Below are 24,103 nucleotides of genomic sequence, written 5' to 3'. Positions count from 1 at the left end.
ACCTGAAGGAGTATAAGCAAAGTCCGTGAAAAAGGTGGTGGTACCGAAGAAATCAGATAGCACCCCACTTATATTGGTGATAGAACCAACGTTGCAAAACCTAGGATCTATGCTGCTCACTGCTTTCCTCTTGTTAGTACATGTTATCCTATCATTGTACTTACATTTATACCTGGTGGATTATGTGACATCATTGTGCATTATAGCTTGCTTATCCACTGTTCACTCCAAATTATCAGATCTATATTAATGCTTACATCAATGTAGAATAAACCCAATTCTTATGAAGAAGTTTAGCTCTGCATTGTTCTTGTAAGTATATGTTGTCCTTCATCACTTTACTTATATTGTCAGCTAGTTGTTCATGTACACTTTGCAGCTTATTTTCCCTTGCCCTCCATTTTCTACACATCATATCTATATTTACTCTTGCCAAATTGTTGAATAAAACAAATGCTACAGAAGAAGTTTAGCTCTGCATTGCTCTTGTCAGTGCCTTTTGCCTGTATAATGTACATACATTTATAGTCTGCATCTTAGCTTAAGTAATCTCCATTTGTTCCTATATTATCACATCTATATTTAGTCTTAACAAAATGTAGAATAATGGCAATGCTCATGAAGAAGACTCTGTGGTAAACTTCTTGAATTGCCCCCCATCAATATGGACAAGGGCTTTATAGAGCCGGCCTTCACTACTAACATAAGTTTGTCCTCCTCGAGCCTTCAAACTTTGTTGTGTATATTTGGATAGATATGACTGCAAATGTTGTTTATTTTTGTCATTTGCATCAAATTGCATGTTCAAAGTTTTTTACGAAGAAGTACATAAACATAAGTTTGTCCTTCTCAATTACAGTTTTTAGTTGTACAACCTAGTTCCTTATTCATACCATGTAAATTGAACTAAACATAGCAAGTTATCTTCTTTAGCACTGCATGTATGCTTGTGTCACTACAAAAAAAGACACATCCTTGACATTTTGGGCCGAACGATTTTTTATGTCATGCTTATGACACTTCTATGACTGGAATTGTTACAAAACCCGGTATCATCAAAGATGTGGTGGGCTCCTACTTCTATGACAAAAAATCATGACATAAAATGGGCTTTTCATCCTGGGTGGGACGGAGATGCAGCTGCATGACATTCTTTGGGCCGTCCATGATGGAAAAACCGTGGTAGAAGCGAGGGCGAGGAAAATATCGGGGAGTTTCCGGTTACGGTGGGTGGTCGGGGCCGAGCGATCCATGGAGGGATTGGGCGTTTCTCTCGTACATGTACGCGCGTGTATGCAAGGCATTGGGCTCTAACTGAACCCGAGCGAGGCTTTCGCCTACTGAACCCGAGCAATTGCACTGGCTATGCGTTACTGAACCCGAGCGATCGATCGATCGTTGGCTGTTAACTGAACCCGTTTGAGGGATTCTTTCACTACTGCTGCTAACTGAAGCCGATCGAACCTGCTACCTCTTTGACGAACAGTGAGCGTTGTTGGGGGTTGGACGAAAAGTTCCCAGTGGGGGTTGGATGAACATGACCCCATGGTAGTAGAGGCCATTACCGCTGGATGAACAGGACCCCGATCGAGCCGGTTGGGGGTGGATGAACAGGACCCCGTGGAGGGCTGGTTGAACAGTAGCGGGTGGAGGGCTGGATGAACAGTAGCCCGTGGAGGGCTGGATGAACAGTAGCCGGTGGAGGCTGGATGAACAGGAGTTCATGGATGAACAGTAGCTGGTGGAGGCAGGAGGGAGACACCGTGGATGCACAGTCGCAGGTGGAGGCTGGAGGAGGTCGGTGGTGGATGAATAGTAGCCCGTGGAGGTTGAAGCGAGGCAGTAGACGGTGGATGAACAGTAGGCCATGGAGTCCCGTTTTGCGGTACACCACACCCCTCCCGATGAACAGGACCCTTTTTCGACCGTAGGAGGTCAAAGAGAAGTCTGTTTCCTCCGTTTTGCGGTACGCCACACCCCTCCCGATCAACATGACCCCGTTTCAACCATAGGAGGTCCAAGAGAAGTCTGTTTCCTTTGTTTTGCGGTACGCCAGACCCCTCTGGGTGAACAGGATCCCGTTTCGACCATAGGCGATCGAACAGAAGGCCGTTTCCTCCGTTCTGCGGTACACTAGGTCTCGTTTCGGCTTTTCTGTCCAAGCCGGTTGGCTCCCGATGAGCAGGACGCATTCCATTGACTCCCGATGAACACGACATAGTTTCTCCATTCCGACCCAGCCGGTTCACTGCCGATGAACAGGACGGCGTCGCTGCTCTCCGCTGCCTCTCCATGTACACGAGCCCTGGCCATACGTATGCGCGAGTAGGCGTTCAAGACCCTGCCCGTATGCACGTACGTGGCCGTATTTACTTTCTTGCACCCTGGTTGTACATACGTGTACACGATATAGATGGGACTGCGTGACATGCTATGTCCACGCCTCTACTACAACATGTGCCCTTCCTTACTCGGTCACAGTTCATCGTTGGAGCCTGCAGACAGACCAATCGACCAGTATGTACGTACACGTTCGCGACCAGACAGACAACCCTACGTACGGTTCGACCGAGTGGGTCCCAGCTGTAAGGAAGGTAAGGAGGCACTTCCTGCATGCGAAGATATGGCTGGTGGGTCCCGGCTGTCAGGGGGAGAAACATATTTTTGCCCGTAATATGGACACACTTCCTTGCGTGCGAAGATGTAGCTGGTGGGTCCCAACAGTCAGGGGGGAAACGTTTTTTTTCATGGAATATGGCGGCCCGTCCGGTGGGTCCCTGCTTTCAGGTGGAGGAATCATTATTTTACGCGTAATAAGGAGGCACTTCCTTGCTGCGGCCATGGACCCAGTTGTCAGCCTCTCCACGTACAGTACTCTTTCGATGGAAGTTGTTCCTTGACCACATTGACCACGCCGCGCCAAGAGCACCAAGGCGGTGGATGACGGAGGGGCCTTGGAAGGGGACGACGAGGAGCCGGGGAAGACGCGACTGTGGATGCCCACATAGAGAGGAGTACGAGGGTTGACTGGTTTGACTGCGGTGTGAGGCTGTCGTCGCCGCAGAATAATAGGGGTTGTGGGTGAGTAGAGGGATGGCCTGGCCAGAGGTTGGAGTAGGGTGGGTCGGTGTGGCCTACATGGCAGTAGAGCCGGCCACGGGAGACAGGAGCAGGGGCACGACCGACGCTGGTTTGGGCGGTTGGAGCAAGAAGACCAGAGGTTGAAGAAGCACTATGGCCATTGGATGGACATCGTACGGTCACTGGAGCTAGAATCGTTCATATTGACTAAGTTGACAAAGCCCTCCGTCCGCGTCAACTTAGTAGGCCCACAAGTCAGTCTCCCACTATGGTGGGTCCCAGCTAGCAGGGGGTATTCATTTTTTGTGAGTAATACGGAGGCACTTCCTGGCGTGCGAAGATATAGCTGGTGGGTCCGAGCTGTCAGTGGGGGGTTTTTTTTTTGCGAAATATAGAGGCCCTTCCAGTGGGTCCCAGCTGTCAGGTGGATGAATCATTATTTTGCGCGTAATAAGGAGGCATTTCCTTGCGTGCGGCCGTGGACCTAGTTGTTAGCCTTTCCATGTACAGGCCACTTCTGATGGATGTCGTTCGTTGACCACGTTGACCACGCCGCACCGAGAGCACTAGGGCTGTCGACGACGGCGAGGCCTAGGAAGGGAATGACACGGAGCCAGGGAAGACTCAACGGTTGTTTCCCACGCGGAGGGAAGTACGAGGGTTTACTAGTTTGTCTACCATCGCCGTAGAATAACAGCGGGTGTGGGTGAGTAGAGGGATGGCCATGCGAGCAATGGGAGTAGGGTGGGGTGGTGAGGCCTGCGCGGCAGCACAACCGATCATGGGAGGAGGGAGCAGGCAGTCCCGCCGGTGCTTGTTTGAGCGGCCGAAGCAGGAAGAGCAGAGATTGAAGAAGCACGACGGCCGTTGGATGGACATCCAACAGTCACTGCTCTCGTGCGTTGACTAAGTTGACACGGTGTAGCGTGTGCGTCACCTTTTTTTAGGAAAGCGTACGCGTCAACCTATAGTAGGCGCACAAGTCAGCCTCAAATCTGTGGAAAACAACATACAACCCACCTGCAATTATTTCTAATAATTTACAGCCCATTTACTAATTATTAAGGTTTTTTGGAGCCCATATTCTTTTTGTTAGCATTACAGCCAATATTGTGGCCACGGTTAAAAAATTATACGAAATTTTAACGGTGCGGTCCGAACTATTTTTAATCCCGAAATTTCGAGTCACATTCAAACTAATTTTAAAAATAAATTTATATCAATATAAAATCCAAATAATTGTCCACGCATAAAAATCAATGGAATTTAAAATCTTGAAATGAAAAAAAAAGAAATTTTAAACTAATTGTTAGTTTGATGTGTTTTAAAAATGTACAGCCCATTTCTCATTACTGATAGCCCATTTTCTGGGCAAGCTGAATGAAGCTCTCCTCGTCTTGAAAGATTTGCAGCCCAGCAGAGCTGACAAAGCAGGTAGGCCTCGGTTGGGTATTCTGCAAAAGAACAAAAAAATGGGCTAGCCATTTTCAGAAAGAAAAAACTACTGGGTTGGTCTTGTGGTAAACATAAAAGAAATGGCTGGCTAGATAGGCCAGAGTGCCCCGCACAGCCCAGTTGACACCCTGCTTCCGTCTTTAAAAAAATAACTGGGCGAGCTCCTTGGTCCCTGGTGTCAGCCGCTCGTTGTGCAATTTTCTCGTTTATTGTCTACGTTGGCAATGGCATGGGACCGAGATGTCAGAAATCCATTAGGAGGAACCATTGTTTTGGCTTGAAATAAGGAGGCACTTGCTTGCGTACTGCCATGACCCTGGTGGGTCCCTGCTGTCATCCTCTGCACATAAAATCATCACCTGATTGTGTACGCGTCAACCTAGTAGGCCCACAAGTCAGCCTCTAAACCCGTGGTGGACAAATACAACCCATTTAAAAAAAACAGCCCATTCCATACGTTCAAACGGAAAGTTCAACATTCAGAGCAAAGTAACATGTCTGATCCAGATATAGAGTACTGAACTTCCACGTTGACAACCATCATGGCCAAGTTAACTATCTACTCCCACTAGTACTCTAGTAGTGTACAAGTACTAACTTACTCTTAGCTAACTAGACGATGCCGGCCGCCATTTGTGGTACATGCTAAACGCCGGCGCCGACGTCCACCTCCTTGCCTCAGACTTGCCAGAGGTGCGATAGAGCATGTTGCTCGCGCGCGTTGGAACTTTCCATGCCGGCGTGGTCCACCGAAGCTTCGGCTTCTAAGCGGGAAACCCACTTGACGAGCTGGTAGTAAAATTTGGCGTCGCGAACACGTGTTTGCCCAGCAGCCTCCAGGGCTATTTGCCGGGCGCCGGCCTCCATGTAGTCGACCCACTTGCGGGCGCTCTGCTCGTGACTCAGTGCGTCGGTGCACTGCTGCTCCATGCCCCGCTGGCGGTGCAAATCGATTATACGCTGCTCCTCCGCCAGGCGGTCGCGCTCCAACAAGTCCTCATACTCCGCATTGCCATCTAAAGACCGATATAATGCCTCCTCCCTCTGTCTACCTTCCGGTGAAAAACCGAACACTAGTTCCAGCAGTGACCGCCTCTAGTGTCGCCTATCACGGACGGGCGGGGGCATGACGGACGTGGCGAGAGCGAGGACAAGTGGCGAGCAATGTCGGGCCGGTGGGGGCTTATGAGGATAGGGCGAGTTGGGTGATGGTGCCACCAAAGAACGCCGGGAACTAGTAATTATAGGCGGAAGGTAGGTGAACCAGCGTGTCGTGAGAAAAGCGACAATCGTCGCGGTCATCGGAATTCAATGCATAAGCATGCATGGCTTAGCGCGCTAGCTTGCCGTGGAAAACTAGAAAAACTGAAATTATGACTGTGCCGTCCCGTCCCGCCAGTGGTGCATCCTATCCGTGCTGGGTCGCACGTCGGCATGACAGTCAAACGAGTGCACTTGATTCATCCAGATGACGTTCGTGTATGATCCGCTGGTTATTCGCGTATGATCGAGTCGGCCAGATAGTGTATGTGTAGGATCGCAATAGCAGATGAACGTTCGCCGGGAGATAAGGCATTTGCGAACGCTTTTGCTGGCAGTTTCTTCAGATTCGCATGGCATTTTATTCAGAACAGCATGATCGAGTCGGCCAGATAGTGTATGTGTAGGATCGCAATAGCAGATGAACGTTCGCCAGGAGATAAGGCATTTGCGAACGCTTTTGCTGGCAGTTTCTTCAGATTCGCATGGCATTTTATTCAGAACAGCATGTCGGTTTCTTCAGAGGTAGGAATTTTTATTCAAAAAATTGCCACTTTGGATCTTGCGTCGCACTTAAAACTGCCAGGAGCATATTAGTAGGCCAGCTAGTGATCGATCAGTAACTTGTAAACACTGAGCGAATAGAAATAAGGAAGTGCTAGTAACTTGTAAACACCGAGAACACATAAATAAGTATCATGTTGTGCACAGTAGTAAGAGCCGATCCGTTCGAAATGTTCACACGAGACTCATAGGCCTGGCATTGTAATATGTTCACATTAGTAGCCCAGATTCACAACCAACTAGTACGATTCCCATACATAAGATCAACATGTTAATGCATCTCAATGATTCACAGATCATATACAAATATGTAGCTCCAAAAGCAAAGATCTAGAAAAAACATATGTTCTTCCTACAAACATGGATGCTTCTCTGGGCCAACATTCAGTATAGAGTGAAAGACAAATTTGTTTGTGAAGTCTACAATTCCTCTTGCAAACGTAAGTGGTTTCACCAACAGCTGGAACCATGAGAATGAACCACATATGATGGAGGAACATCCACGACAATATGATTTGGTCTTCTCTCGATCACACGGCGAGACTATTTTCGGAATACAAACTTTAACTTAGGCAAAATGATGCCCATTGTATAATCAGACCAAAGTAATGAAGCACCTAGTGTTGGCCAATAAATAGTACAATACTAATTTTGTGCAATCCATGAAGTGACTATCCAATCTTTCTGTGTCTATTTTCAAATGGCACTGCATGCAGTGACTATACTATTCTCTTGTGCAGTTCCACCAAAATTGTAGTCACTTTGTTTGTTTGCCAAATAGCAATGGGTAGACATATGTGTGCACAAATATCAAGCAGCTAGTAAACATATACCCCAGCTTGTATTTTTGGTTTAAACACGTCTCTTCCGCTTAGCATCTGTCATGTTTTGCACTGGACAATTTGATAATGTCATGTTTTGGCCTGGACAATTTCTTATTGAATTGATTTGCTGGTACAGAGCATAAATATAGCGCTTATTCTTCATCAGACCAAGGATATCCATGTTCATAGTGATGGAAGAGGTGAAATTGATACAACCGAATTTGAGCATCCAATCATTGAATCATGTCCTGCACCTCCAATGTAGGTCCACCCTACCAATAAATTCACATGCAAGCCACTAATATTACTATCTAATGACAATACAAAAAGAGTAGCGAGATAGTAGCAAACCATGTACCTTCGTAATGAGCAGCTCATAGTGCCACCAATTGGATATAACGGTTTGGAAGAAAACATGCTCCTAATGTTGAACCATTTGGACTATTTGTGCAGTTCCACTAAAATCGAGCATCCCTGTTTGCATAGATATTGAACGTGTGATTACTATAAAAGTGGACTAGTTGAAGCATAGACTCACAAATATAAGCATTCTGTTAGCGTCCTGGGAACGGGGGTACCCAGACTTGCCTGCATGCGGCCCAGGGCGTGGCTCCCCGACGGCCTGGTACGGCCCATCTACATCAGCAATCACTCAAGACCCTCACGAGGGGCCAAGCCTCGCGACGCGGACGACACCAAGACCTCCCCTGGGGCGGCCTCGCTAGGCTAGCTCCCGAGGAGAGGAGATATCTATGCAAGGGGCACCTCGCGAGGAGCGTGTGACGTGAGCCATGATGACCAAGGCCAGGCGGGCGCCAGTGGGCGCAGAGTACCCGTTGCCTCTTTGGTGCTAAAGGGGCAAGTGCAGGCGAGGAGTCCCAAGGCGTCAGGCAAAGGTTTCAATATCGGTGCAACAAGACCAAGACCAGCAGGATGGCAAGATGGAGGTCCTTGCGGAGCCCACGACGGCATCACCACCAGAGCCTTTGGCAGGCGAAGACCACCTTTTATCAGGATAGCTTGTACTAGTTGTCTCCCTTCGAAATTGGCCGTTGTGTGATCCCTTCCCACCTAATATTTGGGAAGAGGACTAGGGCCTCTATAAATAGGACTAGCCACCACCCTAGCAAGGGGATGGATCATTCAGTCCATCCTCTCACACACAAGCTCACCGAGCTCAAGAACACCTCTCCTCAGGAGGCTGTTCATCCCTTGTACTATTCATCCTCAGCCTACAAGGCAATCCACCACACCACACTGGATTAAGGTATTACACCACAACGGTGGCCCGAATCAGTATAAACTCTCGTGTCTCTTGTTCCTTGGGTTCGGCGGGCTAGGCCTTGAGATCGTTGCGAGAGAGAGCTAGCAAGAGAGATCTTCGTGCGCACCCCAGTGTTCGAACCTCAAGGGTTTGCCGGAACCCAGAATCCGACATTTGGCACGCCAGGTAGGGGTGCGCTGAAGCCTCTCTTCCATCAGCTGATCTGCCAACACCTCGCGGTTCCGATGTCCGGCGACCCGAGGACCAGCGCTGACCATTGGGCAGCTTGGCCCGTCAGGGCGGCACCGTCCGCCCAAGGAGACCTCAACTCTGCACTCCAGGCGGCCCGCACACTGCCAAATGCCACGGGATGCGGGCGGCGCGGACCGACGCCTTCCACGCTCACACCATGGCGCGCGTGGGCCGCCGCAAGGGCCTCAAGTTACGCAGTAGCAACGGCGCCACACACCCGACGGGAACAAGCGAACATGCGAGCCATGCTCATAGTAGCACGGGAGCTGTTGCGGCGTCGGCTGGCGGAGAGCAGCCGCTATGCATTGCTGCAGCGCGTCGCTGAGCTGTTGGACGCTGCATCCAGGGGTACGCCGCCTTTCTTCTCCTTACCTACATCTCAAGTTGTGGCCAGATCGCACGGCGGGCCTCGTCGCACCCGCGTACTCCCAGGTGCACCAGGAGGGATCATCAGCACCAGCTCGGCCCATGGTGCCGAACATCCGGCCGCGCCTGTGCTTCCCCCGGGTGGCGTAGGTACGGGTGTTGCTCCTCGCGGTCCCAATGGAACGCCGCCCTACGGCCACCAGGGGGCGCGCTGGGCCCGGTGGCGTGGGGCACAGGGCGACTCGACGGGAGTTCAGGAGCGGCGGCTCCATAAGCCTATGTGCCTCGCATGATGGATCAAGAGTACACACCAGAGGATGGCCCCTGCTCGTTTCTTGAGCCGGGCTGGGAGGAAGAGATGCTGGAGATCGAGGCCTTCCACGGGCCACCCAGGAGCCTCGCCGACCTCGCCGATGACAACAACTATAGGGTACCACTGATATCTCAGGAGCAAGCTTATGCTAACCATGGGTCGTAGGTAAACCAGGCTACAACGGCGAACAGCGATCCCGGCGCGGCATCCCCGCTCCAACTAGAGTAGCGCACTGGGGGCTGCACTGGAGGGGTCTGGAGCCAGGCCCTCCCCCGTGCCACACGGAGCAAGGGGTAGCTCGGAGGTAGGTCCTCTGCCTGGGAGGCGCCGGCGAGCCCTCCCCCCGGCAGAGGGCCCGTGGTCGCCGAGGGCGCCGCTAGGGTCCCCTTTGCCCCTTGGCACCGTCCTGGTTTCCGGACGCCCCAACGATGGTCGAGGGTGGCGCAAGGCGGGGCCCTCGTCTGGCGATATGAAGCAAGGCTCACGCCTGTGAAGGTCTCCGCCCGTAACACTCTCACATAATAATGAGTGGGGTTGCACACACCCCGGAGTCTCCGAAGAGCCGCCCTCGGGCCTCGGGGCTCCCGCCCATGTCCTAGTGGAAGCAGCATGCTCCGCGCTGGCCGTCGACACTGTCCCCTAATGACTATGCTCACGGCCTGTGAAAACACTTAGCTCCACGCTGGTGGGAAGACAAGAAGACTAGCTAGGTGCCGGCCGCGGCCATTTGCTTTCAACCCCTTTTTCTTGCTCGGTTTGCCGCCTTTTTGGATTTGAACTCTAAATTGTATTTTTGTTGGCAAGCATGGGGGCATCCTTTCACGTTTGTGTTGGTTTTTCTGAGTTTTCTGGATTCCGTGCCTCGCCTTGAGGCCCGCGCCTACTAACCTTTCCCTTGCGAGCCCCTCGCGAGTGGGAGTTGGGTGGATTATGCGCCCGCTACGCGCACACCCTGCCATGATCTGGCGCTTGCGCCTCGCGAGGCCCTCTCGGGCGGACTAGTAGGATCCTCAGAAGCCCGAAACCTTGCGGGCCCATGAAGGACTCCCCTCAGGAGAAATACACATCGACGGACTACAAGACCGGTCCGAGGCCTTCCCGGACTGAGGTAAGTTACAACAGCAAGCCCGCGGAAGAGCTTGTGGGCCCACAAAAGCATGATCAAGTCCGGCCTAAAGAATGAAATAGTAGTTCGATTACATGAGGGGCTCCGCCTCCCCAAAATGCTCTTACACCTTGAGGGGCTGTGCCCAAGTTTTTGCACGCAGGTTCAAAGCAAGGAGCATGGGCTTAATCGGATATGTCGCTTGCAGCATCTTCCGAATCGCTCCCGAACGCGCTGCTGGCGCTGTCGCTGGCATCGCCTTTGCCATCATCAACCACGCCTCATTCGTCCACGACGAACACCACCGCGTCGTCCTCGGAAGTGAAGGCCCTGACCAGGGCATCCACATTATCGTCCACCCAGCACGCCAGGTTGTCCCTGATAGCCCCCGGCACTAGGGCAATGGCGGCATCAAAATCGAAGTTGGGGTCGGCATTTTGAAGATGGCTGAAGACACGGGAGAAAGCGCGCCCAAGGAGGCCTCAGCTCTTTTGGTCCACAAGCTCGCGAGCCCTCTTGGCCCGATCCTCCAGGCGCGTCATGACGTCGGTGAAGAAGCGGAGATGGCTGGCATAGTCTTCTGCGTGGGGTTGAGGGGCATGTTCATCGCAGATAGCACCCAACACCTGATTGGCCCTCACCCTGAGAGCCTGGAGCATGGGGGTGTGCTCGCGCAGCAACGTCTGCCAGCGGAGCGCTACCTCCCTGCTCTGCTGCGCGAGGGACTCGGCATCAGTAACCCGCCGCTGAAGCGGGAGCAGTTCGGCGCGGGCGGAGGCCAGCTCGGCCTGGACGGAGATCAGGGCCCCTGCAGCGGCCTTCTCGCACTTCTATGCTTCATCCAACCTTGACCTGAGTGCGGTGGTCCTACCCACAGCTTCGGCGTCCACGAGCTTCAGCTTCAGGTCGTACCTGCTCGCAAGATCCGCTCGAGCCTCCGCCACCCTGCGATCGACTTCCTCCTGGATCCTGGCTTCACGCGCGCTGGCGGCCTCCTCCGCCTGGGCGGCATGATGCTCCCTTGTCTCCAACCGTTCCAGCTTGAGGCGCTCCGTGGCCTCCAAGCATTAGCGCCTCCTCATGTTTCAAGAACGCCCCCTCTTTGGAGGATGCCAACTTCATCGACGCCAAGGCAGCTCTCCGCGCCTCGACTTGCCGCTCCAGGGAGGCGTTCAGAGCCCGGAGCTCCCCTTCGTGCTTCTCTGCAGCCTCGCGGCAGTGGTCATCTTCCCTGGCCTCCTCCAAGGCTCGGGCACTGGCCTCGCGCGAGGTAGCAAGGGACGCCTCGGCCTTCGTGTTGGTGCGTTCATGCTGGGGACGCCCAAGGTCAATGGCTACCTTCAGCTGATGCCATTCATCCGCCAACCGAAGGCCTTCTATTTCAAGGCGGGCGTCAACATCCACGAGCTCTTCCCCGAGCCGGCTCAGCGCGCTCATCGCCTCTCGGAAGAGCTCATGGCGGACTTCTCCGCGCTCGCGTGCAAGCTCGAACGCGCGGCCGGGTCCATCTTCCTTGCCAAGATGTGTTGGAGAAGTTCGAAGTGGCTCGCCCGCTCCCGGCAGGGGGCTGGGGGCTGGTGCTTTTCCGGCTGCCCTTCGGGCCTCGGCGGAGGCCCGGTGGGGCGGAGCCTTGTTGCTTGAAGGTGAGGCCAGAGCCGGTCCCCAGGCAGGACCACGAAGGAGGGACGACAAGAGCGCAGGGTCAAGAAGCCAGGCTGGCGCGTCTGCCTCCCCGGCAGGCCTCGCGCCACGCGCGGCAGGTCGACATGAGGCGCCCAGGGTCAGCAGGGAGCCTGAGGCAGGCGGAGGCGGCTTCTCGGGAGACTTCATCGCCCTAGCAGGAGGGACCCTAAGGAACTACGGTCAGGAGGAGAAGCGGCACTCAAGAAATTACAAAGATAAGGTACTCACTCATCAATAGTGATTTTCCTCTGCTTCAATGGCCAGAAGGCATCACTGCTGCAGCTCAGAGTCCCCTTCCTATTGCGGAGCACTTCGAAGTTCGGTCGGAGCTGGCCGACGTCCTGGGTGCGGTCGCCAATGATGGGCGCGGCTGGTGTGGCTCCTAAGGAGGCGACCTCAGGGGTGCTGGACTGCGTGGAGACCTTGGCCCCCGCCTCGTGGCGACTCGCCGGGGCCTCGGGGGCTTCAGCCTCATGAGCATCGGACTGCGTCGTCCCCCCGGCCGCTTCTGTCGGCGTTCTGGGAACGGGGGTCCCCAGACTCGCCTGCCTGCGGCCCACGACATGGCTATGCTAGCGGGCCTGTACGGCCCATCTTCGTCAACAAGGTATTCAAGACCCTCGGGAGGGGCCAAGCCTCACGAGGCGGACGACGCAAGACCTCCTCAGGAGCGGCCTCTCCAGGCAGGCTCGCGAGGAGCGGAGATATCAAGGCGGGGCAAACCTCGCGAGGCTCTCGTGACGTGAGCCATGACGATCGACACCAGGCAGGCGCCAGCGCGCGAAGTGTCCTGGTTTCCTCTTTGGTGCTAAGGAAGCAGGTGCAGGCGCGGAGTACCGAGGCATCAAGCAAAGGTTTCCATATCAGTGCAACGAGACCAAGACCAGCAGGCCAGTAGGACGGAGGTCACCGTGGAGCCCAAGACGGCGTCACCACCAGAGCCTTTTGCAGGCGAAGACCACTTTTGTCAGGATAGCTTGTACTAGTTGTCCTCTTTCAAATTGCCCGCCGTTGTTGGCTCCCTTCCCGCTCAATATTTGGGGAGAGGACTAGGGCCTATATAAGTGGAACTAGCCACCACAGTAGGGGGCTCGGATCTGATAACGCACTCAGAGGCATCTCATCCACACAAGTTAGTCGAGCACAAGAACACCTCAACCTCAGGAGGCTGTTCTTCCCCTTGTACTGTTCTTCATCAGCCCAAGAGGCAATCCACCACCACACACTGGAGTAGGGTATTACACCACAATGGTGGCCTGAACCAGTATAAATCTCGTGTATTTCTGTGTTGCGAGTTCGTCGAGTTCGTCCGCGAGATCTTAGCAAGCTAGGGCGTGGATCGGTAGGAGGGAAAGAACTTCGCGCGCACCCCAGAGTTCGAACCTTAAGGGTTTTGCCGGAACCTCACATCCGACATTTGGCGCGCCAGGTAGGGGTGCGCCGTAGCTTCTCCTCCGTTGATCTGCGCTTCGCCCTCATGGCAGGCGCCTCGGCACCGGCTCCTACGGCCGGTGCTGACGACGGGGCCAGGGGGCTCCGAGCCCTGGCCCCCGCCCTTCGGCAGGTGCGATGGCCACCCAAATTCAGGCCGGAGATGCCACCGCGCTACGACGGCGCGGCGGACCTGTCGGTGTTCCTGCTGGCATACGAGGAGGCTGTCCTCGAGGCCGGGGGCGACGACAAGGTCATGGCCAACTGGCTCCCCATGGCCCTCGCCGGCGAGCCGCGCGCCTGGCTGCTCAACCTCCCTGGATCCACGGTGGCGTCCTGGGGGGAACTCCGCGACCTCTCAACTGCTCGCTACGCGGTGCCGGCGCACCACGCGGTTGCAGCCCTGCTGGGTGGCTCTCAAGCACCACCTTCAGATCGCCACGTCGAGCCGTTCCTCCGTCAGATTGGTGCCGCTTCCAAGCGCCCGGGGGCTCCGCCGGGTTGGGCTGCGCCAGAGGCCGACCTCACCTTCGGCTCAGAAGACCACCCCAACTCTACCGCCGGCTCGGGCAAGCTCCCAATGCTCTGCACGCCCACCATCTGCAACGTGGCTGTTACCAAGACCCTCATCGACGGTGGTGCAAGCCTCAACTTGCTCTCTGTAGAGGCCTTCAGCCTTCTCCACGTGCCACTCGAGCGACTCAGCCTCAGCAAGCCCTTCTCAGGAGTTGGCGGTGGCACTGCCCGCTCTCTGGGATAGATCCGCCTTCCCGTCACCTTCGGCATGCGCGACAACTACCGCACTGAGCTGGTCGACTTTGACATCGCCCGCATCGGCCTCCCGTACAATGCCATCCTCGGGTACCCAGCTCTCGCCCAGTTCATGGCGGTGACTCATCCGGCCTACAACCTCATGAAGTTGCCTAGGAGCAAAGGCATCCTCACCATCAAGGGGGACACCAAGGAGGCTGTGACGGCACTCAGGTTCGCCCTCAAAACCGCCGTGGCGGCGCAGCCCGCCGACGCGGGCACCTCCGAGCCCAAGGGAGCCATGCCGACCAAGAAGAAGCAGTTGTTCACACAAGACAAGGCGGAAACCAAGCAGGTGCCGGTCAGCGAGGACAGGCCCTCAGGAGCCACCTTTACCATAGGTGCCAGCCTCGACCCAGGGTAAGAGGAAGCATTGGTGAAGTTCTTGCGTGCGAACAAGGATATATTCGCCTTGGAGCCCAATCAGCTGGTAGGAGTCCCGAGAGAGGTGATTCAGCATCATTTAAGGGTATGCCCCAATGTACGCCCTGTGAAGCAGTGGGCGAGACGGCAGTCCACTGAGAAGCAGGCCTTCATCGTCCAAGAGACCCGCAAGCTGGAGGCGGCGGGTGCCATTCGCAAGGTTCGGTATCCCGAGTGGCTGGCGAACCCCGTCGTAGTGCCGAAGAAAGGCGGGAAGGACGGATGTGCATCGACTACACCAACCTCAACAAAGCCTACCCCCAAGATACGTTCCCGCTCCCACGCATCGATCAGATCTTCGACTCCACCGCCGAGTGCGACCTGCTGTGCTTCTTGGACGCGTTCTCAGGATATCACCAGATCAAGATGGCGGTAAAATACATGGAGAAGACAGCCTTCCTGGCCCCGTTTGGGGTGTACTGCTACACTTGCATGCCCTTTGGATTGTGCAACGTGGGCACAACCTTTCAGCGACTGATGCACATCGCCTTAGGGCGACAGCTCGGAAGAAACACAGAGGCCTACGTCGACGACATCGTGGTGAAATCTCGGGAGGCGAGGACCCTGATCCAAGACCTGGAAGAGACATTCGAGAGCCTACGCCAGGTGAACTTGCGGCTCAACCCGGAGAAGTGTGTGTTCGGTGTCCCTTCCGGCAAGTTGCTGGGATTCCTCGTGTCCCACAGAGGAATCGAGGCGAACCCGGAGAAGATCAAAGCCATTGAGGACATGAGCCCACCGCAGACCCTCAGAGAAATGCAGAAGTTGGCCGGTCAGGTGGCTGCATTGGGACGCTTCATCTCCAAGCTAGGAGAACGCGCCTTGCCCTTCTTCAAGCTGATGAAGAAGAAAGGCCCGTTTGAGTGGACCCCAGAGGCCGACCAAGCCTTCCAAGACCTCAAGAGGTACCTAACTAGCCCACCGGTGATGGTGGCGCCACGGCCTCTCGAGCCCCTGGTGCTCTACCTAGCCGCTACCCCGTACTCTGCCAGCGCAGCGCTGGTGGCGGTTTGGGAGGAGCACCAAGTCAAGGGCGCGCCGCGCCAAGCTACAGCTGAAATGATGCAAGACAAGGAAGGCGCTGCGGAAGCCGTAGCGGCGGCAACAGAAGACCAAGCTCGGCAGGACGACATCACAGGGACCCCCGTAGGCGACCAGGCACCAGGAGTTCCACCACCTCAGGAGACGTCCAGGCCCACGCAAGACACAAGCCTCACCAACGCGCCAGCCCTTGTCGAGAACCCGGTGTATTTTGTCAGCACGGTGTTGCGGGACGCAAGGGCACGATACCCCATGCCTCAGAAGCTCCTGCTCGCGCTCTTGGTGGCCTCGCGCAAGCTGCGGCACTACTTCCAGGGCCACCCCATCAAGGTCATCTCAGCCTACCCATTGGAGAGAGTGCTCAGGAGCCCGAACTCTGCTGGAAGGGTCACTGAGTGGAACATCGAGCTGCAAGCATTCCAGCTGGAGTTCAGCACTACCCGGGTCATCAAGGGAGCCGCGCTTGCTGATTTTGTGGCAGAATGGACGGATGCCCCGGCACTTGAAGTAGGCGAAGACCGGTCCACCTCACCGGGAAGCGAGGCACCGGTCGGCTGGGTCATGTATTTCGACGGCGCCTTCGCGCATCAGGGCGCGGGGGCTGGGGCAGTACTCATCTCGCCCACTCAGGACAAGCTCTACTACGCCGGGCAGCTCTGCTTTCAGCAGGGCGAGTAGGTCTCCAACAACATCACAGAGTACGAGGGCCTCATAGCTGGCCTGAAGGCCGCAGCAACTCTGGGGGTGAAGCGCCTTGTTGTTAGGGGCGACTCGCAGCTCCTCGTCAACTTCTCCAACAAAGTGTATGAGCCAAAGGACGAGCACATGGAGGCTTACCTCGCGGAGGTGCGTAAGATGGAAAAACAGTTCATGGGACTGGAGGTCCAGCATGTGCCCCGGGGCACCAACAAGGAAGCCGATGACATCGCCAGGAGAGCATCCAAGCGGCAGCCCCAGGAGCCTGGCGTCTTCGAGGAGTGGCTCTTCAAGCCATTGGCGACGCCTCCACTCTCAAGCGCAGCTCAGCCTCGGGAGGAGCTCCCATAGCCTCCTGCCACAGGATCCCCGGCCTGTGGCCCGACCTGAGGAGCTCGCTTGCTCTTGGTGCTCGAACCTCAGGAGGCATGCTGGACCAAGGAATTCAAGGAGTACCTGATGCAAGGGATGCTGCCGGAGAAGCAAGAGGACGCAGAGCGCGTGGCCCGGCAAGCCACGGCATACTGTATCCAGGACGGTGAGTTGTACAGAAAGCGACCGAACGATGTTTCGCTGCGCTGCATTTCCAGCAACCAAGGAAAGGAATTGCTGGTTGACATACATGGCGGGGACTGCGGACACCACTCCTCGTCACGGACTCTCGTTGGCAAGGTGTTCCGCAGTGGGTTCTACTGGCCAACGGCGCTCAACGACGCAGCCGAGTTGGTGAAGTCCTGCGAAGCTTGCCAGTTCCACGCCAAGCAAATACATCAGCCAGCTCAGGGCCTCCAGACTATACCACTCACATGGCTGTTCGCAGTCTGGGGGCTGGACATCTTGGGCCCCTTCCCTTGGGCGCCAGGGGGCTACCGCTACGTGTACGTCGCCATCGACAAGTTCACCAAGTGGGCGGAAGTGGAAGCTGTTCGCACCATCCCAGCCGGGTCCGCGGTCAAGTTCATCAGGGGCATCGTGAGCCGTTTCGGAGTCCCCAACCGCATCATCGTCGATAACGGTTCGCAGTTCACCAGTAACCTCTTCAAAACCTACTGTGCTAACCTTGGAACGCAGATTTGCTACGCTTCGGTGGCGCACCCCAGGAGCAATGGTCAGGCCGAACGCGCCAACGCGAAGGTCCTGAGGGGCCTCAAGACCAGGACCATCAAGAAGAAGCTCGAGGCATGTGGCAGGGCTGGCACGACGAGCTCCAGCCAGTGTTGTGGTCCATCCGCACCACCGCCACCAAGCCAACGAGCGAGACCCCATTCTTCCTTGTCTACGGAGCTGAAGCGGTCCTTCCTCACGAGGTCAAGCATCGCTCCGCATGGGTCCTGGCGTTCGATGAAATGTAGCAGGACGCCACGTGGGGGATGGACCTCGTGCTGGGGGAGGAACGTCATCGCGAAGCTGCACTGAGAGTAGCAAGGTACCAGCAGGCGCTGCGGCGATACCACTGCCGCAACATCCGCTCCAGGACGCTCGAGACGGGTGACCTCATCCTGAGGCGGGTCCTCTCCAGGGAAGGGCTGCATAAGCTTTCACCCATGTGGGAGGGCCCGTTCAAGGTCGTCCACATCTCCAGGCCTGGCGCCGTGCGCCTGGAGACGCAGGACGGGATACCCATCCAGAACGCCTGGAACATCCAGCACCTCCAGAAGTTCTACCCATGAAGCAAGGCCCAGAGCCTGTGAAAAAAGGCCCAGAGCCTGTGAAGAAGGCCCGGCGCCTGTGAAGAATCACCGCCCGTGACACTCTCACGTAATAATGAGTGGGGTTGTACACGCCCCGGAGTCTCAGGAGCGCCGGCCTCAGGCCCTGGGGCTCCCTCCCACGCCTAGTGGTAGCACTTAGCTCCGCACTGGTGAGAAGACTTGAAGACTAGATTAGGTGCCGGGCGCGGCTTTTCATTTGCTTTTCGTAGTTGGCTTGCTTTTCCTTAATCGAAGTTTGCTTCTGGTATTCCTTGCTGATTCGATTCCCTCGCTTCTTACCGCATTTTCCGAATCTGGTTCACTCATATTCTCTCTCTCGCGTACCTCGCAAGGGGGGCTAGGCAGGTGCCCTTGCGAGTGTTTTTCTTCTCTCTTCCTTCTTGCAAGCCACCCTCGTTCGAGCCCGAAAGCTGGCGCATCTCTCCTAATCCGTGCCCCACGGGTACCGTGATACAAAGCGTCGGGTCAAGGCTTGGGTGAACGACGAATCTGCTGGCAAACTCCCTAACGAATTTTTGCAGTTTATGAGCAATCGCAGACCACAAGGTCAAGATGGACAGGAGGAAGTAAACACCTCGTAAGAAGGAGGGTGCCCCGAATGCATTAGGCTAACTTATCTTTGCGTAAAATAGCCACACGACACTAAAACAACAAGCTTAGCATAATAGTTAATAAGTTATGGTTTGATACACGCCCTCCGGGGCCATGCTGGCTTCATTTTGATGCAGGAAGGAAAAGGGAAACGTAACAAAAGCGGCGCTCGCCCTTGCAGCAGCCGACCGGGGCAGGGCCTTGGCGACGTCCCGGGTCTAGTCGGATCCCTCCTCGTGCTTCACCGATGCGCGGCGGCGAGACGACCCGCTACCACCTTCGAAGCGGACGTGGCGGCGAGGCGGCTGATCAAGGCCGCCACTGCTGGGAGGAGCCACCATAGCCAGACGAGGCGCGGCCGGTGGGTTCGTCCTCCTCCTCGCCCCGACCATCGCCAAGGCCGAACACCTCGTCGCCGTCGTTCACCTCGAGGCAGCATCCGGCGCGGCGACCGTCTTCCCCAAACACCCTCATGAAGAGGGTTGCGTCGCCATCGAACTTGAAGTGGAGGCTGCACCGCCTGCCCAGGCCGCGCGCGCGGGCGAACGTCTGCCAGCCGGGGGCCAGAGCAATGTTGCCCGCGACGGAGACCTCGACCGCGACCCAAGAAGCTCGGCTGCAGCAACCGTCTGCCTGCAGCCAGAGCCCACCTGGACCGAAGGCCGGCAGCTCGTCGGCGAAGAAGCGGGGGAGCTAGAGCCAGCTGCCGGCCGGATCCTCCGACCAGACAACGAACTTCGGCAGCACCTCTGACGCATGGAACCGCGGTCGGGGAGGACGCGCAACAACAGCGCATCTCCTTTCGTCGACAGGACTACCGTGACCAGAGCGACTCCGGCCGCGCACTGCGGCACCACCTCGAGAGCCGGGGGTCGCGGCATGCTTGTGGGGACGGCCACGTCCTCGCTTGGGCGCCGGGGAGCCGGGTCCCTCCCGAGGGGCCTTCCCCTTTTCCGCGGCGGAGAACCTCTTCGGTGGTACCATTGCTGCTAGCGGTGGAGCAAGGAGGAAGAAGCAAGTGAACCAAGAAGGGATGGGCGACGGGGGCTCCGCCCCCCTCCCATTTATTGTGGAAGAAGGCCAACCGGCGCGTCCCACGATCACAGGTAATGATGGTTTTCCTTGCATGTCGCAGGGACTTGTCAAATCGAGCAGTTGCCAAGGCAGCATGGGGAAGTGGGGACGCCCACGTCAAATCAACCGCCACGCGTCAACCGAGGCCGCAGGCTTTTGGGGCCCGCGGCGCTACGCGCTTGGCCCTTGGCTTCGCCGTGAAGCCAAGCCCGAGCGCACCTTGGTCCCGGGGGCTACTGTCGGCGTTCTAGGAACGGGGGTCCCCAGACTTGCCTGCCTGCGGCCCACGGCGTGGCTATGCTAGCGGGCCTGTACGGACCATCTTCGTCAACAAGGCATTCAAGACCCTCGCGAGGGGCCAAGCCTCGCGAGGCAGACGACACAAGACCTACTCAGGAGCGGCCTCTCTAGGAAGGCTCGCGAGGAGCGGAGATATCAAGGCGGGGCAAACCTCGCGAGCCTTTCGTGACGTGAGCCATGACGATCGACACCAGGCGGGCGCCAGCGCGCGTAGTGTCCTGGTTTCCTCTTTGGTGCTAAGGAAGCAGGCGCAGGCGTGGAGTACCGAGGCATCAAGCAAAGGTTTCCATATCAGTGCAACGAGACCAAGACCAGCAGGCCAGCAGGACGGAGGTCACCGTGGAGCCCAAGACGGTGTCACACACCAGAGCCTTTTGCAGGCGAAGACCACTTTTGTCAGGATAGCTTGTACTAGTTGTCCTCTTTCAAATTGCCCGCCGTTGTTGGCTCCCTTCCCGCTCAATATTTGGGGAGAGGACCAGGGCCTATATAAGTAGAACTAGCCACCACAGTAGGGGGCTCGGATCTGATAACGCACTCAGAGGCATCTCATCCACACAAGTTAGTCGAGCACAAGAACACCTCAACCTCAGGAGGCTGTTCTTCCCCTTGTACTGTTCTTCATCAGCCCAAGAGGCAATCCACCACCACACACTTGAGTAGGGTATTACACCACAACGGTGGCCTGAACCAGTATAAATCTCGTGTCTTTCTGTGTTGCGAGTTCGTCGAGTTTGTCCGCGAGATCTTAGCAAGCTAGGGCGTGGATCGGTAGGAGGGAAAGAACTTCGCATGCACCCCAGAGTTTGAACCTTAAGGGTTTTGCCAGAACCTCACATCCGACAGCTTCCTCAGGACGGCTCTCTCGGAGCCCGGGGGACGACCCTTCAGGAGCCCCGAGCGGCGCTGGTTCCTCGGCGGCCGCGTCGCCAGCAGCCGACGGTGGTCGCCCCCCTGCGCCCGCTTCCGGGGAGATCACCGCGCCGGCGGCGGGCAAGGAAGCCACGAAGACAGGGCTCTCGCGAGGCCCTTCAAGGCCAACCGGGCGTAGTCCCCATTCGCCGAAAGGGGGCATCTGCTTCACGAACTCCACCTTGTTCGAGCAGCAGTATAGAAGACAACGCTACAAAAAAAGACACATCCGTGACTTTTTGGGCCGAACGAATTTTTTTTCTGTCATACATATGACACTTCTATGACGATAATTGTGACAAAACCCGGTATCATCATAGATGTGGTGGGCTCCTACTTCTATGACAAAAAATCATGATAGAAAATGGGCTTTTCGTCCTGGGCGGGCCGGAGACGCAGCTGCATGACATTCTTTGGGCCGTCCATGACGGAAAAAAACGTGGTAGAAGCGAGGGCGAGGAAAATTTCAGGGAGTTCCCGGTTACCGTGGGAGGTCGGGGGCCGAGCGATGCGCGTTTCTCTCGTACACGTACGCGCGTGTGTGCGAGGCATTAGCTCTAACTGAACCCGAGCGAGGCGTTGGGCTCTAACTGAACCCAAGCGATTGCACTTCAGGCTACGCGTTACTGAACCCGAGCGATCGATCGATGGCTGTTAACTGAACCCGATCGAGCGATTCCTTCGCTACTGCTGCTAACTGAAGCCGATCGATTGGATGAACAGTGAGCGGTGGCGTTGCCTCTGGATGAACAGGACCCCGTGGTGTGGAGGGCTGGATGAACAGTAGACGGTGGAGGGGTGCCCATGGAGGGGTGGTTGAACAGGACCCTGTGGTGTGGAGGGCTGGATGAATAGTAGACGGTGGAGGGGTGGTTGAACAGTAGCCAGTGGAGTAGCGCGCGGTGGAGGCTGGATGAACAGGAGCCCGTGGAGGCTGGAGGAGGTCGACGGTGGAGATGAACAGTATCCTGTGGAGTCCCGTTTTGCGGTACGCCACACCCCTCCTGATGAACAGGACCCCCGTTTCGACCGTAGGAGGTCTGTTACGTCCGTTTTGCGATACGCCACACCCCTCCCGATGAACAGGACCCCTGTTTCGACCGTAGGAGGTCTGTTTCGTCCGTTTTGCGGTACGCCACACCCCTCCCGATCAACAGGACCCCCGTTTCGACCGTAGGAGGTCCGTTTCCTCCGTTTTGCGGTACGCCACACCCCTCCCGATCAACAGGACCCCCGTTTCGACCGTAGGAGGTCCGTTTCCTCCGTTTTGCGGTACGCCACACCCCTCCCGATCAACAGGACCCCCGTTTCGACCGTAGGAGGTCCGTTTCCTCCGTTCTACGGTACGCCAGGCCTCGTTTCCATCGCCTGTTCCGTCCAAGCCCTCCCGATGAACACGACCACACATTCCGTTCCGACCCAGCCGGTTGGCTCCCACGCGTTCCGTTGCCTCCCGATGAACACGACGCATTCCGTTGCCTCCCCATGAACACGACGCATTCCGTTGCCTCCCCATGAACACGACGCATTCCGTTGCCTCCCCATGAACACGACGACGACGTTGTTTCTCCGTTCCGACCCAGCCATGTACACGAGCCCTGGCCGTACGTATGCGCGAGTAGGCGTTCGAGACCCCGCCCGTATGTACACATACGTGGCCGTATTTTCTTTCTTGCACCCTGGCCGCTGTACGTACGTGTACATGCTACGTGCGCGCCTCTACTACGACACGTACGCGCCTCTACTACGACACGTGCGCGCCTCTACATCCACCAGTATATATGTACGTACACGTTCGCGACCAGAATGACAACGCTACGTACGCTTCGACCAGGTGGGTCCCGACTGTCAGGCACTTCCTTGCGTGCGAAGATGTAGCTGGTGGGTCCCAGCAGTCAGGGGGGCGAATCGTTTTGTTTTTTTGCCCGGACGCACTTCCTTGCGTGCGAAGGTGTAGCTGGTGGGTCCCAGCAGTCAGGGGGGAAACGTTTTTTTCGCGAAATACGGTGGCCCGTCCGGTGGGTCCCCGCTGTCAGGTGGAGGAATAATTATTTTGCACGTAATAAGGAGGCACTTCCTTGCTGCGGCCGTGGACCCAGCTGTCAGCCTCTCCACGTACAGTCCACGTCCGATGGAAGCCGTTCCTTGACCACGTTGACCACGCCGCGCCGAGAGCACCAGGGCGGTGGACGACGGCGAGGCCTAGGAAGGGGACGACGCGGAGCCGGGGAAGACGCGGCAGTGGATGCCCACGCGTAGAGGAGTACGAGGGTTCACTGGTTCGCTGCGGTGTGAGGCTGCCGTCGCCGCAGAATAACAGGGGGTGTGGGTGAGTAGAGGGATGGCCTGGCCAGCGGTGGGAGTAGTAGGGGGCGGTGAGGCCTCCGCCGCATCGCAGCCGGCCACGGGAGGCAGGAGCACGAGGCACGACCGGCGCTGGTTTGGGCGGCTGGAGCAAGAAGACCAGAGGTTGAAGAAGCACTACGGCCGTTGGATGGACATCGTACGGTCACTGGAGCTAGAATCGTGCATATTGACTAAGTTGACAAAGCCCTCCGTCCCCGTCAACTTAGTAGGCCCACAAGTCAGCCTGCCACTATACTGGGTCCCAGCTAACAGGGGGAGTATTCATTTTTTTGTGCGTAATAAGGAGGCACTTCCTTGCGTGCGAAGATATAGCTGGTGGGTCCGAGCTGTCAGCGGCGGTAACGTTTTTTTCGCGAAATACAGAGGCCCTTTCGGTGGGTCCCTGATGTCAGGTGGAGGAATCATTATTTTGCGCGTAATAAGGAGGCATTTCCTTGCGTGCGGCCGTGGACCCAGCTGTCGGCCTCTCCACGTACAGTCCACTTCAGATGCATGTCGGTCGTTGACCACGTTGACCAGGCCGCGCCGAGAGCACCAGGGCGGTGGACGACGGCGAGGCCTAGGAAGGGAACGACACGG

This window comes from Triticum aestivum, chromosome 2D, assembly GCF_018294505.1.
Source record: "Triticum aestivum cultivar Chinese Spring chromosome 2D, IWGSC CS RefSeq v2.1, whole genome shotgun sequence".
In the NCBI taxonomy this organism is placed as follows: Eukaryota; Viridiplantae; Streptophyta; class Magnoliopsida; order Poales; family Poaceae; genus Triticum; species Triticum aestivum.
The sequence above is the reverse complement of the archived record's forward strand: the minus strand, read 5'-3'. Positions refer to the sequence as shown.